The 22,944-nt window shown below is 34.7% G+C and overlaps 1 pseudogene; it reads right to left on the minus strand.

Moving 5' to 3' along the window:
• Positions 1-2,911: 2,911 nt before the first annotated feature.
• Positions 2,912-22,944, minus strand: part of LOC118705990 — a 29,294-nt pseudogene continuing 9,261 nt past the window's right edge.

A 22,944-nucleotide genomic window follows, 5' to 3' on the forward strand; every position in this document is an offset into this window, starting at 1 on the left:
AAATACCAGTTCTGTCACTTATTCAATAATGAGTTTAATTAGTTAAACTTTCTACCTCAAGTTCCTCATTTGTAAGATAGAGATAATAAAGTATACTTTAGAGTAGTGACAAGTATCAAATTAATAAATCACCTAAATTGAGTCAGAATAGAATACTTCCATTATTTTCAATTCTCATCACTACACATATATCAAATAGTATTTCAGGTTAACATATAACGATATTACCTATTATTATCACTTTATAAAACACGTTGGGTCCTATCAATTTCCAACTATGTGGTTCTGCCATACTAAATATCATTTTTTAAACCATGACACTGAAATATGATGTCTAATATAAGATGAAAAGGTACATATTATAAGTAGAGGGGAAGTGATTTCCAGAGATGACAATTCCCAGAGATTGTAAACACTATACTTTGGAATAGCATTTATTCTCTACTATTTTTATATAAGTACCAAAATATTGGTCCTAGTGTATCATGTATGCTTAAATTTCCTTTCATTAAAGGACTGTAGGGGTAGGGAGTATAGTATCTGTAGTACTCAGAAAAAATTAATTATGAAATATTTTGAAATGACATTGCATTATGAAAATGTGTGCTTTGCTTCCCAAGGTCATATTGTTTGTCCATGAAAAGACACAATTTTCTTAGTCATATCAATATTGACCTTGAGTACTGAGCTAATGGAATGCCTAAAAATAAAATCCCAATCCAGGAAGAGCTAATTAAATAGTATGGGATGTGACTTTTTAGAACAGTATGTCTCAGAAATAAAAGTGTTTTATTTAAATATTGAAACAATGCACTCATTATGACCCATGAGGACAAACTAATACAAATAATTCAAACCTTATTTATTAAAAATGCTTACTAAGTGGTCAAAGAAAAAAGTCATTAACAACTGCTCTAACTACATTATCCACTCAGACAAAATTCTATGACTAAGGTGCATGAGTGTTGAGGCACAGAATTTAGAAATGCATCAATACTCAGTAATGGGTCAATTATAAATTTTTATGTCCTGAGGTTTTCTGTTTTATGTATGCAATTTAAACAATTTGATTCAATTTGCTTGATAGGTTAAAATTCACCTTAGAGTTATAAATGAATAATATTGACTTTAAAACCATGTACATTTAGAATCCTGTTTTGTTAAACTCTAAACAGGACAATAGGATCTCATTTCTTGAATGAAGCATGTGTATGAACATGACAGGATAGGTAGATTGAATTTCCTTATCTGCAAAATGTTTATCTAGAAAAGTATTTCCTAATTAGACCTATGAGGATCTTAGCAAATATGTACATTAAAATATCTTCCTGGTATGAAGAAAATTGTGGATAGACCTTACTTAAATATTTAGGTTGCAAAGAAGCATTCAATTCTACAATTATATATTTAACTCATCCTAGGTTTTGTCATTAGGCAGGCCAGTGGTTCAGACCAGAATTAGGTATGAAAAACTGCCAATTAGCAATCCCAGGATCCTGCCATCAGGCATCTTTAACAGAAATCTCCAAAATCACAATCTTTTAAGTGGGACCAGAGCTTCTGTATTTTTTTTAAGCACCAGACAACTGTGATGCTCAGACAGGGTTAACAAATGCCAATGTCGGAACTTTTAAAGATCTTGATTTGAATCTGGGGAATGGGTAAAGTTTTCTGTAAATTGGATAAAAGGGTGAAAATTTCTAAAAAGTGTATAACTACTAATGTATGCAAAAGTTAGTATTATTTGCAAATTCTATGCATCCTTTAAAGCTCAGCTCAAATTCACCTTCATGAATATCATTCAGATTCCACATGCTTTGTGTTCTAGCCCTGTCAGTCCATTACCTATTTTTTTTAAAAGCCCATGTTGTAGGTTCATCTTGGTGTTTTTGCTCTGTTCTCCTTTACCTGGCAAGGTAAAGAATAAAGAGGAGAGACTAAAGGGAAAGTATAGAGATCTAAACAAAACCTACTTATAAGTGTGTCATTTCTTTTCCTACCACTTTTTCTGTGAACATTTCCACATATCCTAGCTGAATCAATCATTCCTACTTCTATCTTCTGATAGCATTTTATTCCTGCCATTTCTATAGATTAGTTATGTTATAGTATAGAGTCAGTTGTATTTTGCATAGTTTTATTATGATTTCCTTAGATAGAAAACTAAATCTTAATACATTTTGCATCTCTAATATTTTACAAAACTAGCACAGTGTCTGGAAAATAGGTCTATATAAATATCTGTTTCATCAATCTACAGCTCATCTGATACTTTGTACTTCTTCAATAACACTTACTATAAATCTGTCTTTTAATACCATGTGGGAATATATATTTGTGCATGTTTGGGAATGTGATGTCTGCTACTTGTCTGGAAGTTCCTTGAAAGAAGGGAGTGAGTGTTATTCCAATCTGAATCTACTCACCTCTTCCCATAGACAATAGTAGATATTTTTCATGTTTCATTGGTTTGGGTTGGCTTAATTGTATCCAAGACCAATTATTGGGACAATATGTTATAAGGAAGAAATTTTGGAAAACATTGAATGTCACAGTTGACTCAATTCAGTAGAGAATAAAATAGTAGTATGGCTTTTGAAGGGAAAAAATAGCCGAAACCGGTTTGGCTCAGTGGTAGAGCATTGGTCTGTGGACTGAAAGGTCCCAGGTTCAATTCCGGTCAAGGGCATGTATATTGGTTGCGGGCACATCCCCGGTCGATGTTTCTAGCTCTCTATCCCTCTCTCCTCCTCTCTGTAAAAAATCAATAAAATATATATTTTTTAAAAACGGGGGGCGGGGGGAGAGAAATAGGTTCATTAGAAAAGACAGCTTTGCTCAACTCCTATTTAGTTGTATAATTTTGATGACTTCTCATAACTTTTCTTTTTTTTTCACTTTTAATTTCACTCTAATTAAATGAATCACTGAGTTTTCTCTTTTAAAGTATTTTCCAAAGAAGGCTTTGCTCAACGATATAAGCTTTAATTGTTGTCATTCTGTAGCATATGTTATCTATATATGGGTTGAAGGTTATCTTGGCTAAAGTACCCATTAGCCATTAATAGCATTCACTGTACTGTATACTGGAAGTATCCATAAGTTACTACCCACAAATCTCTTCTGAATCCTGAACATTAGGTTTCATTCCTCAAGCCCATGGAGGGCAGAAGGCAGAACTATTTTGGTGAATGCTGATAAACTTTTCAATTTTGGCTAAAAATATTTTTCAATTGACATAAAGCATGCTTTAGCATCCATCAATAGAAATTCAAATCCAGTATGAGAAAATATAGTTGATCCATTTTCCACTGAATCTGAATAACTGAATCTGTGGCTTCAGTTTTCTAGGGCAGTTGCAACTTCACAACTTTTAAGAGATGCACTAATAATAATGGTGGTTGTCCCTTTTTTATTATTGTTAATCCTCACCCAAGGATATTTTTTTCCATTGATTTTTAGAAAGGGGGAAAGAGAGAGACATCTATGTGAGACACATTGGTTACCTCCCTCATGTGCCTGCAACTGAAATACATGCCTTTGAACAGAATTGAATTTGAAACTCTTTCAGTTCAAGGGCTGACACTCTAACCACTGAGCAACTGGCTGGGGCCATTTCATTTTTTATTTTCTAGTGCTTTCAGCCATCTGTCTTTGACCAAGATCTGATCAGCAGGTACTTGGTGCCAACTCAGTGGCTCCCAAGCTTTATAACTTTTCTACATCTCAATTTTATCACATGTGAAATAAAAAACCATGGACTATGTCTGTGAGTCCCAAACTTTATTGATAATTAGAATCAACTAGGGAAATATACTAAAAACACAGCTTCCTTGTTCCTGCCCAAGTTAAACTAAATTTGAATCTCTGGGAATAGCATCCCTATTTTTAAAACATGCCCAGTTGATTCTGATAATCATCTGATAATCACATATGTTCCATGGAGCAGTAGCATCAGTATCACCTGGGAACTTAGAAATGCAGTTGTCTATATCCACCCTGTACCCACTGCATCAGAAACGTGGGAGTGGGGCCCAGATATGTTTTAATAATCCATCCAAATAATCTTGATGCAACAAAATTTGAGAACCATTGGAATAGATGATAAATATAATTTTGAAATTAGTTATTTATATGATCAAACATAGGCAGGAAGACTAATTTAGAGGAATCTAAATAAAATACTTGTGTAAATGTGTGAATGTTTCTTTTAGCATGGAAATAATTTACCTGAGTTTGGTGTTTGGCCATAACAGAAATTATTACTCAGCTTCCAAGTATCAGATTATATTACCTTTTCTTAAAAGTGTGTCCTTACCTCTATACCCAGATAGCACTAATACCCTTATTCTGTCTCACCCTCAACTCCAATAATATCCTCTGCAGATACTTACTATAACAGTTATAATACAGCATTGCTTTAATTTAGTCTCAACTTCTGAGGAACAAGAAAGCCTACCACCAAACATAGTATTTGTGCCCTCATGGACATTCCAAAATGTTTAATAAATGAGTAAAGTGATAAACCGTAATCAACAGATGACACACAAAATGTGATTCTAATGAGCCATCTCTGTTGACTCTCCAGTCAAATCAAGATTATTAGGTGCCCTGACCAGTGTTACTTGGTGGTTAAAGTGTCGGCCTGCCTCCCAAAGGGTCATGGTTTGATCCCCAGCCCTGGTCAGGGCATGTGTGGGAGGCAAGCAATGGATGTTTCTCTCTCCCTCCCCTCCCCGTACTCCACCTCCCTTCCACTCTCTCAAAAAAAAAGGAAACAAATCAATGAAATAAAATATCCTCGAATGAGGAGTAACAACAAAAAGATTACTAGGGGATTTAAAAACGTCTACTTCAGATAAAAATGTGAATTTTTCCATTTATAATACAAGACTTCACAATAATTGAAAAATAACTAAAGCTATACTAAAAACATGACCAAAAAATGATAAACAAATACTTAGTAGTCAGCTTTAATTAAATAATCTGAAACCATTAAACTACCTCAGATTTTTGCTTGACATAACCAAGATTATAAGTTGGAAGCTTAAACTGTCTCCTAAGAGACACCTAAAATGTTACAATAATATAAAAATAAAGCAGAGATTAAAAGTCTTTTGTTAAGCAGTGTTGGGAAAATATTTTTACTAAGTTGCACATATATAAATATTTGCACATGTTTTAATGATTGAACTTCAAAGTCCATTATTTTAACAGCAAACAGCTGTCTGGTAGGAAATAAGATGATTTGTCATTATTAAATTTGAGAAGAAATTTATATATTAGAAAAACAGTTTTTAAATTTGCAAAAATATGAACCATAATATGGAAACCTTATTATATAGGAGAAAAAAATCAGCTTTATTGTTTTCTCTTTTTCTTTTAAAATATTTACTGATATCAAAATAAAACTTTAATTTATAATACAATGGGTTTTAGCTTATCCTAAGGTATTCCTTCCTTTCTTGTGATATGTCTGTTTTTTTAGACTAGTAGAGAATTGAAATTTATCTATGTATTTTCATCTAATTTAGGAAACATATATTCTGTATGTATAAACTCTAAAAGATGCTTTTCAACCACACTTTCTGCTGATTGCTTTATTACTCCTTGGTATGTAATTATACCAAATTAATTCACATAAATAGTTATATCAGCTGAGACCAATAATTAATCTATTAACATGAAATTACCCATTATCTGTCCTGTACAGCACGTTCTGAGCCCATGTAGAAAGAAATCTTAAACTCTTTAAGATCACCTCTCATTTGAAGGCTTTTTCTTCAGAGACATGGGGATGGCCCTGGCTTGGTTCACCAGACTCCTCAATAAAGCATTTCCAATAAATTCTAATATGCCTTAACCCAAATACTGTACTTATTTTACAAGGAGAACGTTTCTGGCCTTAGTCAAAAGCACTACCTTCTTTCAACAAATTCCACCTTAGAAACCACTGCTTCAAGATGACAGCCAGCAACAATGCTTTGGGTAAAGAGACCTCAAGCTGTCACTGACAGCAGGACTTCTCAGGGGTGTCCAGTAAATTCCAGAACTCCTACAACTTTGCTGTGGTGGATCCTAGCTGCAAGAGAGGATACAGCTAGCCCTAGCCAGTTTTGCTCAGTGGATAGTGTGTCAGCCTGCAGTCAGCCTACAGAATGAAGGGTCCTGGGTGGATTCCGGTCAAGGACATGTACCTTGGTTGGAGGCATGCGGAAGGCAACCAATTGATGTTTCTCTCACATGGGTGTTTCTGTCTCCCCCTCTCCCTTTCTTTCTCTCTAAAAATAGAAAAAATATCTTCTGGTGAGGCTGAGAGAGAGAGAGAGAGAGAGATGATAGAACAAGACTCTCTGATTAAAGAAATTGAAATGTCTGACTCTTTTTTTTTATTGTAAATTCACCATATTATGCAATTTTTAAGGTGGGGTCTTTCAAGACAAAGATGGTACTACTTCCCCTTCTTAGGAAAATTGTTTTGCTAGTAACATTAAAGAATGTAGAGTGACTCATGAGCCTTCCTTTTATTTTCCTTTGTGGCCCAAAACAAGTATTTTGAGAAAGTTGGCTGCATCTAGAAGTTCAATCTGTGGTCACTGAAAAAAACAAACAAACTGATGATAAGTGGACCAAAGTGCTGGACTCCACAGCACTTTGCCCCACCTCTTACCTTCTTCTCTAACTTGTCCCAAGAGAAAAGTGAGTAAAATGTCTCGGGTCAATGATTCTTCATTTTGATGGCAAAAGAAGCTAAAGTATTGAGTACTCTAAATATCGGGGCTCATGGAATAATCCTGAATAAAAAATGTTTACACAGAATTCAGAGGATTCCTAGTTCATCCTCAACCAATGTAATTTGCTTTATCACTGTCTTCCTTTTAAAAAGACAAATATCATTTATCTTTTGTTTTATTAATGTTCTGTGTTAACAAAACAAAGGTTAAAAGCTATATGATGTTATCAATGGATACAGAAAGAGCATTTAATAAGATACAACAACCATTTATGATTAAAACAATAAAATGGGTGTAGAAGGATAGTATCTTAACATAATAAAGATCATATATGACAAACCCTCAGCTAACACCATATTCAATGAAAGCGTTTCCTCTAAAATTAGGAGCAAAATAAGGGTTTCCACTGTCACCATTCTGTTGAACATAGTTCTGGAATTCCTAAACAGAGAAATAAGACCAGAGAGAGACATAAAAGGCAGCTAAATTGGGAAGGGAGAAGTAAAAGTGCCACTTTTTGCAGATGACGTGATTCTGTATATAGAAAACCAAAAACTATTAAGAACAATAAATAAAGTAAAATTACAGGATACAAAATGTACAAAAAATCCACTGCTTTCCTATCTACTAACAATGAAATTTTAGAAAAATAAAGGGACAAAAAACATTCCTTTTACAATTGCTACCAAAAGAATAAAATACCTAGAAATAAACTTAAGAAAAAATGTGAAAGACCTATATACTGAAAACTATAAAGCATTATTAAGATATTTAAAAAGACACAATGAAATGGAAAGATATTCTGTGTTCATGGATTCAAAGAATCAACATTGTTAAAATGGCCATATTACCCAAAGCAATACCCATATTTAATGCAATCCCCATCAAATTGCTAATGCCATTTCTTAAAGAAATAGAACAAAAAAGTATCCAATTTGTATGGAACCCAAAAAAAACCTTGAGAAGCCAAAGCAATCTTGAGAAAAAAGAATAAAGCCAGAGGTATCATACTACCTAACTTTAAGTTGTACTACAAAGAAAAAAATAACATGGGGAAAAAGTAAAATAAATCTATACTAATAAAGGGGTAATATGCTAAGTAGATCAGACATCTTCTGGACATCCTTCCGGACAAAGCAACGGTGGCAGGGGCTGAGGCAGAGGCAGTTAGGGATGATCAGGCCGACAGTGGGGAGCAGTTAAGGGGTTATCAGGCCAGCAGGGGGGAAGCAGTTAGAAGGCAATCAGGCTGGCAGGGGAGAAGGTTAAGGGTGATCAGGCTGGCAGGAGAGGACAGTTAGGGGTGATAAGGCCATCAGGAAAGGGCAGTTAGGGATGATCAGGTTGGCAGGAGAGGGTGGTTAGGGGCAATCAGGCCTCAAGCAAAGGTGATTAGGAGTGATCAGGCAGGTAGGCAGAGGGGTGAGGGGCGATTAGGCAAGTAGGCAGGTGAGCAGTTAGGAGCCAGTAGTCCCGGATTGTGAGAGGAATGTCCAATTGCTGGTTTAAACTGGCAGTCGGACATCCCCAAGGGGTCCCGGATTGGAGAGGGTGCAGGCCAGGCTGAGGGACCCCCAAACAACACATGCATGAATTTCGTGCACTGGGCCTCAAATAAATAAATAAATAAATAAATAAATAAATAAATAAATAAATAAATGATAAAAATAGCATGCTATTGTCAGAGAAACAGAAACACAGACCAATGAAAAAGAATTAAGAGCCCAGAATAAAATGATGTGTATATGGGCAAATAATTTTTGACAAAGGAGCCAAAAACACACAATGGAGAAAAGAAAGCCTCTTCAATAAATGGTGTTGGGAAAATTAGAAAGCCACATGCAAAAGAATTAAATGAGACTCCAGTTTGTTCCCATATACAAAAATTAATTCAAAATGAATCAAAGATTGAAAAATAAGACCAAAAACAATAAATTATGTAGAAAAAAAACATAGGTACTAAATACAAAGAGCTGGGTCTTAGAGAACATTTTATGAATTTGACCCCAAAAGCAAGAAAAATAAAGGTAAAAATTAATAAAAGTATATTATACCAAAAAGCTTCAGCACAGCAAAAGAAACTGCTAACAAAACAAAAAGACAACCAACCAATGGGAGATTATATTTGCAAACAACAGTTCCAACAAGGGGTTAATATTCAAAATATATAGTGTTCCCCAAAAATGTATACACAGACTTTGAATAATTGTAAAGGCAGTGTTTATTAAAATACATTTCATTTTCAAAATGAAACACCTGTATATAGAACTCATACAACTTAACACCAAACAAACAATCCAATTAAAAAGTGGGCAGAGGATCTAAATATATACCTCTCCCAAGAACACACACAAATTGCCAGTAGATATAAGAAAAGAAGTTCAACTTCACTATCTACTAGAGAAATGCAAATCAAAACTGCAATGAGTAGCACATCACACCTGTTAGAATAGCTGGTATCAACAAATAATAACAAATGTTGAAGTGGAAGGAAAATAAACTCCTATTCACTGCTGGATGGAATGTAAACTGAAATAGTTACTATGGAAAATGGTATGGTGATTCCTGCAAAAAAGTTAAGAATAGAGTAACCATATGACCCATTAATCTCTCCTGGGTATCTGCCTGAAAAATTTAAAAACACTTATTTGCAAATATATATACACAACTATATTCATTGCAGCACTATTCATAGTGGCCAAGACATGGAAACAACCAAAGTGTTCTTTGACAGATGATTGAATAAAGATGTGATACCTGTATATTATGGAATACTACTCAGCCATAAGAAAAGATGAAATATTTCCATATGCAGCAACATGGATGGACCCTGAGAATATTATGCTAAGCGAAATAAGTCAGTTAGAAAAAGCTAAGAACCTTATGCTTTTACTCATATGTGGGATATAAAATTGAATTTCATAGACACAGACAACAAAATGGTAGTTATTAAAGGGAAAGGGGGTAAGAAGGGTACCTAAAGATAAATGACACCCCAATAAATTAAATAAAAAATTAAAATTAAAAAAATTAGAGAATTCTGTCTTCTTTATTCTGAGTTTATTATAAAGATTGGACTGAGATACAAAAGTCTGTATCTAAATAAATGACATGTTTTAGTGAAACATAGGTCTGGCTGAAAAAGGAGAAGGGATTAAGAAAAACAACAACAACTCATAGACAGACAATAGTATGGTGATTACCAGTGGAAAAGGGGAGTGAGGATTGGTAGGAGAGCGTAAAACAGAGATAAATGGTGATGTAAGGAGACTTGACTTGGAGTGGTGAACACACAATACAATATATAGATGATGTATTATACAATTGTACCCGTGAAATCTATATAATCTTATAAGCCAATTTACCTCAAAAATTTAATAAAAAATAAAATGAAGAAAACAAATGTATGTTTCTTCTTTAAAAGTCAATCTTTAAGAGAAATAAATCAAGCATCACTCTCTACCATTGCAACAACAACAAAAAATAAGATACATAGGAATAAATTTAACCAAGGAGCTAAAGGACCTGTACTCAAAAAAGTACAGGACGCTGAAAAAAAAAGATAGAGGAAGACATAAACAACTGGAAAAATATACCCTGTTCATGGATTGGTAAAATCACCATTATTAAAATCTCCATGATACCCAAAGCAATCTATAGATTCAATGCAATCCCCATTAAAATACCAACAGCATACTTCAAAGACCTAGAACAAACTCTCTAAAAATTCATCTGGAAAAACATAAAATTTAAAAAAGTCCCAGAATAGCTGCAGCTATCTTGAGAAAGAACAAAATTAGAGGGATCACAATACCAGATATCAAACTGTATTACAAAGCCACTGTTCTCAAAACAACCTAGTACTAGCACAAGAATAGAAATATAGACCAATGTAATAGAATAGAGAACACAGAAATAGACCCAAACCATTATTCTCAATTAATATTTGACAAAAGAAGCAATAGCATACAATGGAGTCAAGACAGTCTCTTCAATAAATGGTGTTAGAAAATTGGACAGATACATGCAAAAAAAAAATGAAAGTATACAACTAACTTACACCATATGCAAAACTAAACTCAAAATGAATAAAGGACTTAAATTTAAGATGGGAAACAATAAAAATCCTAGAAGAAGCCATATGCAGCAAAATAGCAGACATTTGTGGCAGCAATATCTTTACCGATACCTCTCCTGGGGCAATAGGAATTAAGGAGAAAATAAGCAAATGGGACTACATTAAAATAAAAAGAAACCATCAGCAAAACAACAAAAAGTTCAATGCATGGGAGAACATATTTGCCAATGTTATCTCCAATAAGGGTTTAATCTCCAACATTTACAGGGAACTCATACAACTTAACAAAAGGAAGATAAACAACCCAATCAAAAAAATGGGCAAAGGACCTAAGTAGACATTTTTTTGAAAGAAGACATAAGAAAGGCCAAGAGACATATGAAAACATGCTCAAAGTCACTAATCATCCAAGAGATGCAAATCAAAACAACAATGAGGTACCATCTCACACCTGTCAGAATGACTATCATCAACAAATCAACAAACAACAAGTGCTGGCGAGGATGAGGAGATAAAGGAATACAGACTGGTGCAGCCACTGTCGAGAACAGTATGGCATTTCCTCAAAAAACTAAAAATGAAACTCCCATTTGACCCAGTGATCCCACTTCTAGGAATATATCCCAAGAAAACAGAAACACCAGTCAGAAAAGATATATGCACCCCTATGTTCTTAGCAGCACTATTTACAATAGCTAAGATTTGGATATAGCCTAAGTGCCCATCAGCACATGAGTGAATTAGAAAACTCCGGTATATTTACACAATGGAACACTATGCTGCTGTAAAAAAGAAGGAATTCTTATCATTTGCAACAGCATGAATAGAACTGGAGAGCGTTATACTAAGTGAAATAAGCCAGTCAGAGAAAGATAAATATCACATGATCTCTCTCATTTGTGGAATATAATGAACAACATAAAGTGATGAACAAAAATAGAACCAGAATTACAGAAGCATTGAACAGACTGTCCAGCCTATGAAGGAAGGCGGTGGTTGAAAGGGTAAGAGATCAACCAAAGGATTTGTGTGCATGCATATGAATATAACCAATGGACACAGACGGGGGGGGGGGGGGGGGGGGGGGGCAGGTTTGAGGGCATGTGCTGGGAGGTGGGGGCAGCAAGGGGGGAGTCAATGGGGTGTTAAAGGAGACTTATGTAATAATTTAAACAATAAAGAATTTTAAAAAATAAGTAAACAAATAAATAAATACATCACAAAGAACTAAGTCAAAGACAATGTTATAAGGTATTTGTTTTTTTAAAAAATAAAATAAAATTACCCTAAAGTTATTTTTCTTCCAGCATTTTAAAGATACCACTATCAAACTATGAAAGAATTTTGTAGAAAAAAAATGTTAAAGAAAAAATCCAAATGTTAACATTATTTATCTCTATAAGATTTTGATTGAATAGTTTCTTCTTTTCTCTTTCCTGTATTTTAAAAATATATATAATAAATGTATATTACTTCAAAAACCAGAGCATATAAATTTTGTTACATATCCTCAAAAATTTTAATCACATTTGCTGTTTCTCAAAATATTCAGTACACTTTAGTTTTCTGGATGACAGAAATGACTCACCCTTTGTTCTCCCTCTTACTCAGATTCCCAAAGAGCCAGAATCAAGACACTTGTATTTAAGTTCCTCAGACATGACTTTACAAGACCCATGGCATTATCTCTTTATGTTTCCAAAAAAACAATTACTGGGGGGAAATCACAATGGATATAAAAATGGTAGGGAATATCTGAGAGGGAAAAAATAAAGAAAAAGTTACCTTGCTCACAAGGAAGCTTATATTTTTAAATTTACTGCCTCAAAAATATTCATCTGTATGATCTCTCCATTAGTCAAAAAGGTAAGCAAAAAAGTTAAGTTTTCACTTAAATTCACTCTCAAAATGTACTCAGGGATAAAATAAGGAGCAAGAATTCTGACTGAATATTACACTTGGGACAAATGAAAAAGAACATTTTGTTGCCTCTGTTTCAGAACTCATTAACACAAACCCTTCTTACTGTACAATTTTCCAGAATCTTACTAGAGAATTCATTACACACAAGAATTTGGTAAATCTGAAAAATGTCTTTGTTAAACATTTTATTGCTAGCAAAATCTTGGAAATTTCTCTCTCTTCTTTCTTATTCTCACTCCCAAATGTTTATTGCATCAGTATCACTAAATCTAGGGAGAGAGAGTGGGCACTTTATCAGAGTTCAGTGTGGAAGACCCCATCCTGTGTATAGTTGCCTCACTAAAATGTTGTCCCACAAAGATCAGTGGGTACTAACTTCAGAGAGTTTGGATGAGAAATAATTACATCTCACTAGTCTCATATTCAAGAGTATGAATCTTAAGAATCAGATTCGAGGACCCATAACCCAAAGAGAAGAAATGAAGTAAAGACTGTCTAATATATCTTGAGGAAATAAGTTAATATTCTTCAGAGAAGACATTTTTTCACCAAAGAATTATTTTTCTTCAAAAAAAAAAAATAGGAGAAACCTTATATGTAAAATCAGAAACCAAAAGCTGTAATCTTGACATTTTTTGTTAATAACCTATTTAGTAAGATAATTAACAATTACAAATGCATCCTTTCACAGTTTAGTAATGATTTTACTACATGTGAAGTACTTTAAATGTGATGATGAATTTTAATGCTTTAACTTCTATATTTAAAAAAATTTTATTCTATTTTTTAAACTAGTTTATTTCACTGCTTTATTTCACTTAAAAGTTTATATAAGAATGACAGCTAATCAATGTAAAATTATTGAATATAAAGCAAAAAAAGCAACACATTGCCAGGTATATTAGGATAACTAGAGTGATATTGTCATCAGTATCTAGAGGTATGGCATTATGAGAAAATTGTCTATACCTACATTGTAGATGAATCATTCAAGTAAAGAAGAAATTCTAGGCTGTGTTCACATAACTATTCAATAGATTGGAACAAGAGCAGTCATCAATCAACAAATCATTTTGTCAAAACAACACCAAAAAGGATGAATGTGTTGTATTTTTTTTTCACTGAATTTAGTTTGATTTCTCACATATACACAGTCTAAAGGACAGGGGAATTGACTGAGAAAATCTGGGAATATAAACAAAAATGTTGAGTCATTTTGGATATTATTTAGACATGAAAAATAGATTAGTAGCTTGCTTACTAGTATATCAGGCCAATCAGTGTAGAGATACAAAGCCATGCACTGGTGATATTATTAACATACTAGTAAGTTCAATAGCAAGGAAAATTCAATAATACATCTTTCTTGTTCTCCCCTACAATAAATACCAAATTGAATTTGAACCACAAAGCTTTGCAGAAAATAGCAGCATTCCACATTTCTCTCCTCTTTTTAATAAAATTTCACAATTTTCTATTCATCCCATTAATACATGTCAAGTTATTGTTCACCAGAGATACTAATTGCATTATGATGACTTCATGAGTTGATTTTCACCGGGGGGGGGGGGGGGGGGGGGGGGGGGGGGACTGGATAAGTATTGAGGTCTCCAAAGGAATGCAAAAACTTTGATCTGCCACTTTCATTGGTGCTGAAAAACAGGAATTCTGTCCTATCCATTAGGACTTCCAGGAGGCTCTTGATTCTGATCAGATTTAGTGGTGGACACAGAGCCTCTGGTGTTGAGTTTTTAGAACAGTGATTCCTTTGGTTAATCATAGAAAATAAAGACATACGTGTGACCCAGCCTGCATGGCTCAGTGGTTGAGCACCTACCTACCTATGAACCAGAAGGTCATGGTTCAATTCCCAGTCAGGGCACATGCTTGGGTTGCAGCCTCCATCCCTGGTAGGGGATGTGCAGGAGAGGCAGCCCACCAATGATTTTCTCTCATCATTGATGTTTCTATCTATCTCTCCCCTCCCTTCCTCTCTGGTATCAATAAAAATATATTTAAAAAACAACAACACAAACATATATGTGTTATGGCTGCCCACTGGCTCTTGTTCCTGGATAGAAGGATCTTTAATGATCTGTCATTTAAAACATTTTTATTTCACAGCTGAAATAAAAGCATATATGTAGATATGTGAGTATGAAAACATGTACATAACAAACTTTGTGAGCTTACGAATACATAAAAAATGGCTAAAGTATAATAGAAGCATTAAACTAAAAATAGTTGTCACTATTACTCAATATTATGGAATTGTCAGTAAAATGCTAAACTGCTGACTGACATTCATGTACACACACATATACAGATCATACATAGAACCACATGTACACAAGGGCTTTATTTAAAATGAATAGTTTCTTTTTAATAAACTTTTTATTTTGGAATTTTAGATTTACAGAAGAGTTGCAAAGATAGTACAGAGAATTCCCATATACCCAGGTTTCAGTTTCCCATTATATAATTTTAATTTACCCCTTGTATATTTATCAAAACCAATAAATCTTCATTGTTACATTATTATTAACTGAAACTCAGACTTTATGCAGATTTCACCAGTTTTTCCAGTAATGTCCAATTTCTGTTTCAGTATTCAATGTAGGAATTCACAATACATTTATTTGTCATATCTCTAATTAGGCTCCTCTGATTATGACAGTTTCTCAACCTTTCCTGTTTTTTATGACTTTTACAGTTCTGAGTTCTCTCAGATATTTTGAGTCTCTCTAATATTTTCCTCATAATTCAATTGAGGTTTTATATATTTGGAAAGATTACTTCAAAGGTTAAGTGCTCTTGCAACAGACCATATTGGGGGTATGTGATGTGAACATGACAAGGCTAACCTGGATCATTTGGTTAAGGCAGGGTTTGCCAGGTTCCTTTACTGTGAAGTTACTATCTTTTCCCTTTTTCATACCCTATTCTTTGGAAGCAAGTCACTCAATCTAGCCCACATTCAAATGGGAAGGAGAGTAAACTCCAACTCCTGGAGGGAGGATTTTATTCCCAGATTATTTGTAATGTTTCTATAAGAAAGATTTGTCTCTTTAAACCAATTTCTTTATTCAATGATAGATTATTTAATATGAACTCATGGACATTTGTTTTCTAATTTATATCATCATCTCATACCTCTGTTGCTCTAATTGTTCCAGCTTTGGCCATTGGAATTGGCTCCTGGTGTCCCTTGTACATCCTCTCATCCTTTTCTTTCTGTTTGTCTTTTTGTTTGTTTGTTTGGAGTGGGGGTTTTCCCCCCACGATTCTTTACTTTCTGCCTCATTAAATGGTCCAGACTGATCTTCTATTACTCCTGCCCCAGCTCTAGAATCAGCCATTTCTCCCAAAACTCCTCATTCACTTTATTAGAGAAATTATATTTAGAAATCAACAGCTGGAAAGTGGGTAGAAATAAATATATTTTTCATAGAATTAAAATCGATTATCTTGACATGCTAACAAATATGTGCTGCTTATTTATTTTCATAAGCACAAACACAACATTAGAATTCATCTTAGTTCACTATTATTTACTAAAAAAATAGTTGCTGTTTACTTTTTATTATAATTTTGAACCTCCCTATGTCTTTCAGAAGCCATTCAATTTTTTTTAAAAGAAATCCAATAGTTAATTTTCACAAGTTCACATCTTTCTGAAAGAACCTATGTCTCATGCTTACTAACCATGTAACCTGGAGCAAAGTACTTATCCTCTCTACCTTGTCTATTTCTTATAAAGATCAGGTGAGACTGCAGACATGGAATTGTTTCATAAATTATAGTCTTAAAAATATATACACAAGGTCTTAGAATAATACAATTATTAATTTTCAAAAATATTTATTTTTTATCAATTTTTATAGAGAGATAGGAAGGGTGATGAATAGAAATACCAATGAGATAAGTCATCTATTGGCTGCCACCTACATAGCCCCCACTGAGGATCCAGCCTGCAACAGGGCATGTGCCCTCACCAGGTATCAAACCAGCAGCCTGTTGGTTCCTGGGTCCACACTCAACTGCTGAGCCACATAAGCCAGGCAGGTTATTAAATTTTATCAACAAATACCTCTGTTAGGGGCAAACTAGTTGACTGTTAAAACATGCTACTGTATTCTTTAGTAAGTCTATTCTTTCCCACTATAGAGACAAGTATAACCTTTTATACAGTGTAAGAAGCCCATGCCTTCTTAAAATGCACACCACACTTAGCAAATTACTCAAGGCTAATATTCAGCTAGAAGACACGTATAAGATCTAATAGTTATTTGTGATTGGATCCATTATAATCCGTGATTGATTTCTGTCCTAATTGGTGTTGCATCTGTTATGACTGTAGGTAATTCTGCCACACCAATGGTTAGATATCACCTTGAACGTTCATATTTACCTCAGACTGACAGGTGATACACAAATGATAGTCCCCACATCAATCTTACTCATTTATCTGTTTCCTTCTGGCCTGACAGCCATGGCTCTCTGTGCATAAAGTTCTTATATTGCTTCCAGATTGCACTTAAGTGTCTCAGCAGAAGACAATTAGGTGGCCCTAATCCCAGCCAAAAAGGAGGGAGAGAAAAGACAAATTATAATGCAAAAATAGCAAGTCTTTCTTAGGTCCTACTATGTATGGAATAATCTGTCAGCATTCATTCTAAAAGATGCCAGCTTCACTAAGTGATTTCTTTAAAAGTCAACAGCATAATTTCATTATATAAATTTCTGTGAGTTGAAAGGAAGTTTCTATTATTTGCACTTAATGAATACTACAAAATACTAAAAATTTCTCAAAAAATAGTATGATCTAATCTCTATGACGATCCAGAACTGTAATGCAGTAGGAAGAAGCTGTGGCCAAAGCAAAAGCACTTGAAACCAATCTTGTGAAAGAATGGTCGTGAGGACTAAATGAAATAGCCTGGTGATAAACCTGTTAACATAGTGCTGGTGCCAAGCATAAATGCTTGTTCCTTCACTACTAAATTTACAATATAAATCCTGTTTTATGTTGAAACTGTGAATTACATTAAATTTGCTCTAATGTAGCAATTAAGTTGTCAAATAACATATGGTTACATCTCAGGAATTAGCATTTTCCACTAATAAAAAAAGGTAGTGATGAAGTACAAAATTATAGCACAGGCACTGACCTTGTGTGTATGGAGGAAATATTCATGCCAAACATGAGTGTTCTCTGACTCAAATCTGTGCACTCTATCAACAAAACCCTTAAGAAAAACTCATCTTCATGCAAGAAAAATGTTATATCAAAGTCCCATTATACTTAAAAATAGATTTTTGTAAATACATGATTCATTAATTTGTGTCATTACTGAGTCATTACTACACACAAGCAAAAGCTTGATAACACAGTTTCTACCCTTAAGCCGTTTACAATCTAAATTAAGACTTTCACCTCCCAACTCACCCTCTCCAGTATCCCCTCTCTCAGTCTATTACTCATTTCACAAATCTGGAAATCATCTTTGAAATTTCCCTCTCTCATCTACCATAGCCAGTCAAAAAAAAAAAAAAAGTCTTCATATTTCTATTCTGTGAATGTCTGTATTCCATCTAATGTTCCATGTCTCTTCCCTCAACCCTAGTTCATTGCTCCTCTGGCTCGCTGGGGCTAAGAATTTAGGCAGCCACGTCATATTTTCAATGCTTGATTCCTGGCTCTTCCATTTTATACATCTGGAAACTTAGGGAAATTGTTTGTTCCTTGTGCTCAATTTCCTCATCTTTAAAATATGGATAAAGTTGCCCACCTTACTGTGAAGATTTCAGTAGTTATTACAGGTAAGTGCTTTAAAGAGAGCCTGGCAACTTTAAGGACTTAATAAAATTTGGACAGTCTTTCTTACTGCAATAACTTACTGAGGTTACTTCTATTCTTGTCTTTTTTTTTGGAAGTAGGGAGGTAGGTATGACCAAAACAATTTCTTTTCTTTTCTCTTATAATCATACTAGAGGCCCAGTTTATGGATTTGTGCACAAGTGGGGTACCTAGGTGTGGCCTGGCAGTCCAACATCCCCTAAGGGATGTAATAGTGTGCAAAGCTGCAGGCGGCCAGGGAGGAGTCCAAACCTGGGCCAGGCACAGCTGCTACAGAAGCTATAGATCAGACCCTTCTTCTCTCTCCAGGCCTCTCTCTGAGCCTGATCTACAGCCCCCTTGGCAGTCAGTGCTGGGTCGTCATGGCAACCCAGTATTGACTGCAGCACTGACTGCCAATTGGTCAAGCCTTTAGTCGTCATGGACCCTGGGTTTTTATCTATTAGGATAGGTTCTAATTATGCCAATACCTTGCTTCAGTGACTTCCCACTATTCTTAAGATTTAAATTTGTAGCTCATACATGAAAAATGTCATGTCCACACATATCATCCCATTGTCCAAAGAATGTCATGTGGCCAAGCCTCAAAGTCAGTGGACTTGTGGCATCCAGGGGCAGATAGGAAATTAATAATTATATACCAGTTGTATGTAATTTACCATACTGTCTGAGCTTCAATAACACTGGATCATCCTTTCTATTCTTCCTGTGCCAGTTTCTTCTTGTTTTAGGTCCTTCCCAAATGTTGTCCCCTTTTCCCTACTATTCATCTTCCTTCACCTATCTAGAACTGATCAATCTTTCAATTTTAGCTTAAAAAGAACCTCTTCAGGGAATCCCCATGCATATGTGTTTATTCCTATATTTAATAGCAATCTACAATTTTCCTTTCATAGTACTTATCAGAATAAGAACATAATAATGGACTGATGGAATCATCATTGCCTTTCTTCCCCCTTCTAAATATAAATTTGAATAAACTTGAATGCTATTTGGGACAAAAGGGCAGTTAGATATCTTCTGAAAGATCACCATTTGAGTCACATTTGAGTTATCTAATTGCACAATAAAACCATTGCGATTGTGATGGTTAATTTTATGTGTCAACTTGAAGGAGATAAAGATGCTCTGGTCACTGTTAAACATTATTTCTGGGGTGTCTGAGAGGGTTTAGCATTCCAAATAGGTAGACTGAGTAAAGGATTGTCCTCAGGAATGAAAATAGGCATCTCCCAATTCTTTGAGTGCCTGAATAGAACGAAGAGGCATAGGAAAGGCAATTTCACTTTCTGCTTGAGCTGAGACATCCATCTCTGCCTCAAACTTGAGAGCTCCTGTTCTTGGGCTTTTGGACTCAAACTTAGACCTTATACCATTGGTTTCTCTGGTCGCCAATATATATTTATCTGTTTCTCTGAAGAACCCTGATTAATACAGAGATTCTTAACTAGCCAAAGACCATCAGAGACTTGAGGCAAATATGTTAATTAATCTAATTTTCATCTCTACTTTTACTTGAAGTTTCATCTCTACTTTTTACTTTTACTTGTAGAGAGATAGCCCAGAGGACTTTGTAATAGGGTAACAATAAAATCAAAGTTAACTTGCAAGCAATATAAAAAAGAAGTTATAGGGACAATAATAATAGGAAATCTGCTTTGGAACTTCACAGATTTTGAATAATAATATTATTCCTCTTCTATTTTTTTTCTCAGGGTTCTGGAAAAACTAGTTAGAACCAAGTTTTAAATCTCTGTGTTATTTACGGTATGCTTCCTTTTTATATTGAAAGCATCAGAAATCTCACTACATTAGATTTATATGCCTTTCCCCTAAAATGTATAGGTTGCTGTGTTTTTATTTATTTATAAATCTTTATTTATTTTAGAGAGGAAAGGAGTGGGGAGAGAGATGGAAACGTCAAGGATAAGAGAGAATCATTGATTGGCTGCCTCTTACGCACCCCACAGTAAGGATTGAGCCCAAAATCCAGGCATGTGCCCTGACCTGAAATCAAACTGTGACCTCCTGGTTCATAGGTTGAGTTCAACCACTGAGCCACAGTGGTCAGTCTATTGTTTTTCTTTTAAAGACAACTTATTTCCCACTTGCATACAACAAATGGGTTTTTGCATTCCTAAGGTCTTTAGGAATTGTTCTGAAATTGACTACAGCTAAGATTACCTTTAAAAATGTAACCATCTCACAAAGAGAGAACACTTTCTGATTTAAATTTACTTATTATCATGCGGTCTTGAAGAATCTTTAAAAAAAAACACCGAACACCCCTTTCTGTACAAGAAGAACCCTCCCTCCACCCTTCCCTCTTTGCAATATAGTGGTGAGGGAATACCAAGAAACAGAATGAACACAACATACAACCTAGATGCAGTCACATCAAAGAACAAAGGCAGGGTAAGAAATTCACTCACCTTTCAACGTGCTTCTCCTAGGGATTGCATATGATAGTGAAGAGTGATTCTCTTGGAAGTGGAGAGCAGTGAGTATGCTTTACATGAACATTATATGTGACTCTGTATACATTTAGTGTGTTCTACATTTAGTGACTTGTAGGCATTTAAAAGTCTTTTGTTGTCTTTCAGACGAACACAGTGAATGTGCACCATCACCTCACACCTACATTGTGCAAAGATCCATCTTTTTCCCCATCTTCTCCAGCTTACAGATTATTGCCATAGCACTTTCATCAGTCACATCCTTCTGTGACTCAAAAATCTCCAAAGGCTCTCCATGACCTATAGGACCAAGTACAAACTCTTTACACTGATATATTATTGAATCATTTTTCTTATACATATTTTTCTACACATTTTCCTGTACAGGGTTTCTCTCTTCCATGGAGGCCTGTTCTTCATTGACCCTCAAAGACTCCTTTCTCAGCCTTCTTTCATGCTCTTTCCCATCCCTGTTCATTAATTGGCATGAAATCCATTCCTCAAGGTTGACCCAAGTCTACCTGGATTTCCCACTTCAGTGAACTACTGTACATTTATTCTTTCTATGGACAACTTTGGCATTTGTTCATATACTATTTTGCATCATTGCTTGGCTAATTCATATGCATATGTCTTCCTCTCCTGTTAAATTGTAACCTTAGATGAGGTAGGAATTCAAATTTTTTTCTATGTATACCTGATACCTACTAAAGCTAAAAATGAAGCCATACACATAGCTATCAGATATTTTAAGAATATATTAAAGCAAATAGTTATAAGTGGGTTACAAGGGGAGGTTTTTAAAGCTATAAATTTTATTTTTCCTTTTTCAAGAAAAAATCACTTTGCAATATTTCTGAAAAGAGGCTTATATGTTATCCTGAGTGAGACAAACAATATGTGACCAGGATATACTTTTGAATACATGCCTAAGGCCCATGTTATTTCCTCTACTAATAAGAAAAACAATGTGGAGTTGGTTTCATAACTCTTCCCAGACAAATTCTATGTGACTAGCATAATAAATTTATACTCTCTGCAGCTGTTTCCCCTTGCAAAATATGGGGGCATGAAGGACAGGGGTAAATTATGAGGCTCATCCTACTAGATAACTTGTCCCCAGGTCTGTTTCCTGCTAGGTAAGATCAAGATGAAGGTCAATCTGAATATTCACAATCCAGGGTCCTTGGAGGGGAGGGGAAGTTTTATTTAAAGTAACTTTGTGAACTGAAGTTTGAACAGCTATTTCAGGCATAGCTCTTATTCAGGAGACTTTTCAGAGAGTCCAGGAACCATTCTGGCAGCTTTCTATATTAGTTCTGCAATTCCAAATGAAATTAGTGTGGAATTTCCCTCCAAGAACAGCAAACTACAGTCGTTCATTTCTTAAGACTAGGAGCTCACACTAGAAGAGTAAGATGTTGGTAGAAAGGTTGAGAGGTTTTAAGGAGTGGGTCTATGTGGAAGGTTTTCCACAGTCTTTGCTGTAGCAACTGTGAGGAAGGTCAGACTTAGAAGTCCCCTACCAGGTGGAGGTGGCAGACAAAATACAGGATACCAAGTTAAATTTGAATTTCAGATAAACCACAAATAGTTTTAACATAAATAGTTTCAAATAGTGCATGGGGTATATCTCTGCTAAAGACTTAGAGTTATTATTTATCTGAAATTCAAACTTAACTGGACATATTGTATTTTTATTTGTTTATCCAGCAACCATGTAGACAGACTAAGAAGTCTTTATCATGGCATAGTCAAATTACATTTCCCATTAAAATTTTAGGTGCCTTATCAAAAATATAACTTCTATAAGCCTATCGAATATTATAATTGACACTTTCCTTCGAAAAATCAAATAATGTGACATATAAGCTGAACTAAAAGAAATCAATA

The sequence above is a fragment of the Pipistrellus kuhlii genome, unplaced genomic scaffold (assembly GCF_014108245.1).
Source record: "Pipistrellus kuhlii isolate mPipKuh1 unplaced genomic scaffold, mPipKuh1.p scaffold_m20_p_5, whole genome shotgun sequence".
NCBI lineage: Eukaryota > Metazoa > Chordata > Mammalia > Chiroptera > Vespertilionidae > Pipistrellus > Pipistrellus kuhlii.